The sequence below is a fragment of the Lactuca virosa genome, chromosome 3, assembly GCF_052849685.1.
Source record: "Lactuca virosa cultivar CGN04683 chromosome 3, Lactuca_virosa_CGN04683_v6, whole genome shotgun sequence".
Lineage (NCBI taxonomy): Eukaryota > Viridiplantae > Streptophyta > Magnoliopsida > Asterales > Asteraceae > Lactuca > Lactuca virosa.
The window spans coordinates 84,124,430-84,130,672 of record NC_136428.1 but is presented as its reverse complement, the minus strand read 5'-3'; positions in this window follow the sequence as shown (position 1 = coordinate 84,130,672).

Below are 6,243 nucleotides of genomic sequence, written 5' to 3'. Positions count from 1 at the left end.
ATTTGTAGTATCACAACACATGCATCATAGTAATCAAAGTACAAACAACCGTTGTATTTAAAAAGTATAAGTATTTACATGTGTTCAATCATTGTATATTGAAACCAAAATAGTTATACAAAAGAAGAAGATATGACTCAAAGTAGCTCCATCTTCTCAAAAAGCTCGGGGAGTACCTGTTCATTGTTTCCCTGAGAATACAAGTAATTTGAAAAGGGAGTATCAACATAAAGTTGAGTGAGTGCATAAGTGTTTATGTTTAAAAGGGTGTCTCTGTATCTTGCATATGTAAACTGTTCCAAAAAATCCTATATTTTCTGTTGTATATGAAAAGTAGTTTTATTCCCATAAAACCGTTCTATTTGTAAACCAATGTTTTGTATTTGTAAAACTTTTAACTGAGAGTGTGCCTGGCTTCACCAGCTGTTATTGAAAACTGTATTGAACCATTGTAGTTTGTATTCTGTAAACTGGTACTTTCAAAGTCAACTTACGTTTAGTTGATTATACACTAACGTATTGTTAATATCTTTTTAATGAGTTATTATGACCATACTAAGACATGATGACCTGAAACAAACGCTTTGTGGGCGTTTAAACTGTTGATAACAATTGCCACTCATTGGCGTGTATGCCTGACTGTAGCTAGCAGCCTGAGTGCGGGGTTGTCAATCCCGATATAGATCTACACACAACTTGTTTCGATCCCCTGACTGGAGACTCTGGTTATAATATCAGGACTTTACCTTGGTTGTCTAAATGAATTAAACAGCCTGAATTGAATGACTCATAAAAAGCATATAAACGTTACATGTATATTAGTCATGAAAACGCAATCATTCTTAATTAAATGATTGACAATATGTTCTTGAATTTGTATTCCGAACATGTATTTGACAAGTGTAAACCCTTGATTTGTTTTGAATCAAAACCCTTGTTTCTTGTAAAACAGTGTATTTTAGTATACTTGAATCATGAATTATTGGTCTATGTATCATAAATTATACCTATTATAATTTATATGTACTTTCTGAATCGGTATTTAATTATTTTTACATGTAACCCCTTGCTCAACATGTTACAAAGGTATTTAAACTGATGAAATAACTTTTATATTTATATACATATACAATTCTATATATAAGTAAAATTTAAACGACACTCGGACAAATAACCGGTACTATAAGCCCACATCCAAATAAGGAAAAGGACCCAGAATGAGTTATCAGTCCTAAGCCTTTTGAATCTTATTTATATACATATATATATATATACAAATATGAATTTGGGGGAAAAATCTAAGTTTACAAAAGAGTTTAATGTTTTGAGTATATTTTGATGATTTAATGTCGTTTTATCATGATTTGAAATCATGTATTTATAACACAAAGTTCTTGTGTTATACTTGTATTCCCCTCCCCCCCCCATTAAAACAGTAGAAATTATGAAAATACGGGGGTATGAACTCACTTGATAGGTGGTGATTTGGACAACGTTTTGTTTCCCGGAAAGGAGTTTATTTGACGAAAAACCGGCTTAAATCGAGCAGAGTTTCGACTGGAGAAAGTTGTTTTTCTCGGGAATCTCGGGGCTTTGAGGCTTGCTTAGGGTTTTAGACTTGATTCCGGGGCTTTAGGAGTTGTATGTGAGTTTGTGGAAGTGAAAGGAGTGAAAAGAAATGGAAAATGGGGTGAAAATGTGTAAAAATTCGGAGGGTCTCGCATGGCTTATATAGGCCGAAGCCTCGGATCCGAAGCTGGGCGAGGCTACCGCGTGTTCGTACAGGTGGCGAAGGGAAGAGGCTCGCTTTGGACAACTGGCTCGGTGTGTCGGACCAGGAGTGGACCGAACTTCGGTCCAATTGGAAGAAGGCTTGTGTCCGAGGGGTATGGTCATGTGAGGGTGTCGGCTAGCTACTGGACCTCGGCCTCGGTCCATTCAGAAGGTGACACGCACAACCTCGGTCCAATCAGAAGGTGACACGTGGGAGCATCGCATGCGAGGATGACGTGGCCGAAGGTGCACCATGCGAAATTGCCTGGTTTTCAATATTTCTTGATTTTTGTGCCAAAACCTTGTGAAAATCATAACTTTCGCATACGAGCTCCGTTTTAGACGTTCTTTATATGCACGCGTAGGTAAAATCATACTCTACGACTTTCGTTTAGACTTCGTCGGCTAATTTTGAATTTATTTTTAACATTATTATTTTTAACAGACTGGGACAGGAAATCCGTTAAAAATTCATAAATTCTTCATCCGACGTCTGTTTTTGTCTGTCTTTTTACCGTTGTACTACCATTGACGAGACCTTCAATTCTCGTTTAGGTTGTGTCGGCTAAAAATCAATCGATCTTTATTTCGAGTTTTTAGCTGTACACTGCTATACTGAAACTTAGAAAAATCGTAACTTCCTCATACGAAGTCAGATTTTGCCGTTCTTTTTATGAAAGTTCTCGGTTTAAGATAAACTAGAACTTTCATTTAGGTTGTTAAGGCTAAAAAACATTTTATTGAAAATTCAGTTTTTACACTGAATAGTGTTTTGCCGGTTTTGTCGCGGATCTTCGATTGGTCATAACTTCTTCGTTATAACTCGGATTTTAGTGTTCTTTATATTTTTGGAAACCTTGTTACTATCTCTACCACTTGGTTCATCCCAATCGAGATTGTTTAAAAATTTATTTTTGAGGGTCAATTATGTAAATATACACAGTATGCTTAAATTTCTCTTTATTGTTTTAAAAAGAACTACAAATTGACCTACATTATTACATAGGTTTGAAATAACGGTTTGTTACAAAATCCTCCCCAAAATCCCAAAGACAAGCTTCCAAATGCTCTCTCTTCTCACACAAGAGGTTTACGGTTGTGAACAGCTTCTAGGGTGTAAAATGGAAGGCTATGAGGCAGCTAATGATGTTTATATAGGGGGCAAACCCCAAAATTAGGGTTTTCTTTCTACAATACTGACTCACCGAGTCAGGCCTTCCGACTCGCCAAGTCGGTCCCGATCCGTGACCGCGATTAAACGCCTCCACTCGACGAGTTGGACTCCCAACTCGCCGAGTCCATGCACCACAACCCTAAAAATTCAACCAAACCCAAAAATTCCTGGATCGGATGTTACAGGTCTCCCCCACTTGAACTAGACTTCTTCCTCGAAGTCTACTGACCCAAACGCATCCGGGTAATGCTCTCGCATCACCTCTTTCGACTCCCAAGCGATACGCTACCTTGCCCATCCGGGCTGAGATCCTGAACGGCCTGTATACCGAGGCCCCATCTTCCCTCTCTTCCGAATCCTGACACTCCCATTCCAGGGAGACACCTTCAGCAACACGAAATCCAAGAATGAACGAATTACTTGCAACCTGATCATACCTGCTTCATCTAACAGCTGAAGCCTCGGGGTGGTCTGTCTCCCTGACAGACTGCCCACATTGAATTATCAACGAACTGGTCCCACCAGAAAACCAGTCTAAATAGAATACTTCCCACTTACAATGCCTTGAGGCTTCCTAACAACGAAATCACCGATCAACTACGACTACCGAATAACAAGCAATTCCACACATAGACCCTAAATCACTGAGGTTGCTCCTTCCCCTCTTGCTGCCACATGGTTGTTTTCCAGAAAACCAGTCTAAATAGAATACTTCCCAACCTGTCTACCAACTGTCCACGACACCGTACCCCTACCCAATTGCTGAGCCAAACCACACTCAGCGGTCCCCTGCGACCTCCGAATGATGCATCGTCTAACCATAACTGCCCTATCTCCTTCCATCCGACTGATCCATCCGATCGTGATAAGCTGAAAACTTGTCGCCACTGAATCCGATGAAACAAGGTGAGTACTACCAGAATAATTGTATTCTTACATCATACCCGGTCTCCTTCGACCTACCGATTCCTGATTCCGACATGTCGTGGCTCTATTACAACTAGAGCCACCCGAGACACATCACAAGACCTAAACCACCATCAAGCCAACCCGTTCACCAAACTGGAATTCTGCCCTCGATGCCCTTAGCATATAGATGCCCCACATCTCATCTCACTAAAACAAAATCCTACACGAATTCTGATTTGGGTTCCTATCCAAATCCGAATTATTGCTCCTATCCAGAGATCCTCGAATCGGCATTTGCATAATGCACCATGACCTCCCGTCATCCTTTACTTGATCGATTAATGAATACCCCTAGCCGATTCCCCGAGACCTCCAGTCTTGCACCTGATCCAACCTCAAGGTTTTTATGAGATCCAATAACAGGGCTACCCAGCTGCAGGCTTACAAAAACATGCACTACTCGACCACAAGATCCAATATCATAAGATCCAACCCTTAGCTCAACAGTCTCCACCGGTTCCAATCTGAAATTCCCATAACCACCTGGCTCGTCCCCGGATAACTGATCGGTCAATCACCTCTGGTCCTGATTCTGACTGAGTCATGGCTCTCCCACAACCCTGCGAACTAGCCTACCCTAGTCCAAGTCACCTGAAAGAATTCGTGAATGCTACAACACCCCCGCAGTCTTACAACACTCTCTACCGCTAGTGAATGCTACAGCTCCCCCGTAGTCATACAACACTATACCCTAACCAACCAGTAGTGAATGCTACGGCTCCCCCGTAATCTTACATCACTTTCACACCATCTGAACATTTGTGAATGCTACGGCTCCCTCGTAGTCTTACAAAACTTTCACCCTTGCTTCTGACCCGGATACCTGGGCGGTTCTCCCCCACTTAGATTCAACTAAGTCCGTTCGGCACACGAAAATTGCAGGATTCCCAATCCTCATTACGTTCCAATGCTCACCTTGCTGACGACCGGTGCTTACCAAAGCTAGAACACCATGCATAACCCTTCCAAACAGCACAATTCTCGAAAACCAACAAGCTCATCCTGTGTCCCAACAATGCCAATGACTCTAGCTGCTCACATTGATATCACATTCAGATCTCGGAGTCCAAATGTCGGATGCTTCCACAATACTTCAGCGACAACTTCTCTCTTTCCCTCATACGAACCCTTGAACCAACCCCGACCATTCTCAAAATGACACTCAAATGTTGGAAAATCCATGATATATCAGGAGATGATCCCGCACTATTCCACCCAAAATCACAATATGCAGATGGCATATAGCTCTTCTTGAAGGTGCGTATAACTCAACCACCAGCAAAGGTAACAACCAACGATACGCCTATCCATGCTTGTACCCTTGTCTGCTGGAGTTCCGATCTCCCCAAATCTCACCTTGCAAGTGGGGCCCCTCCCTGCTGGGCTCCGGCTCCGCCCTCTCATCCAATGGCGATCCTCAAAAATAGCCAGAGCGGATGCACTCACCGCCCCTCTATGATTCTCTAATGGTTGACCCCTTTGTCACCCTTCTGACCGTAACAAATATAACGGGCTTGCCCCCAGCGGGCAATCATTAAAAACGTGACCAAACCTGCTACACCCGTAGCAACCCAGATCACTGAACAGATTCCGACAACGACTCGGAGCAATCACGGTACACGCGGATTCCGCTCCGCGAGGTACATCCGTTTGAAGATCTCTCAAAGATTTCTCGACATTCTGGATGGCATTTGACAACCCTTGCTAACCCATACAATAGTAGAGTACCAACCCAAGATCCAACCTATCACAATTCCCAAATGATACAAATACCCGATATCCACCGGAAATGGCCGAAGATAGCATATCCACAACATTCGAGGGAAACCTGACCACCTCCTCTTGTGATACCTCGGCCACCCTGAGAACATGATGAAACACTCCCTTCCGATCCCAATGACAATCTAAACCCTCAGAGCGAAACTTCATCGCGCAGTTTCTGCAAACGTTGCACTGGATCCGACCCTGCTGGCCTCTCAAAAGCTGATCCAACTCTTGGGTCCCCGTCCGAGATCCTCCAATAAATTCACCTGAACTGAACCTCTCTCATTGAGGTACTCCTAATCAATCTTCCTTCCTCGGTTCTGAAATCCATATCATTCAGGGTCTCACACCCTGACACACACATCAGCTCAATCGCTAACGGCTGAACTACAGTAGCTGGTGCAACCTCTGCTCCAAACCGGCTATAAACTATTCCCAAGACATAGTTTCAAATCCCAAAGCGCAATAAATCGCACAATCAGCTCTTGCCGCCCGATACAAGAGATCCAAGGCGAACTTGAAATCCTGGCCGTCCCTCCACTATCTGGCTCACCACCGGAGCC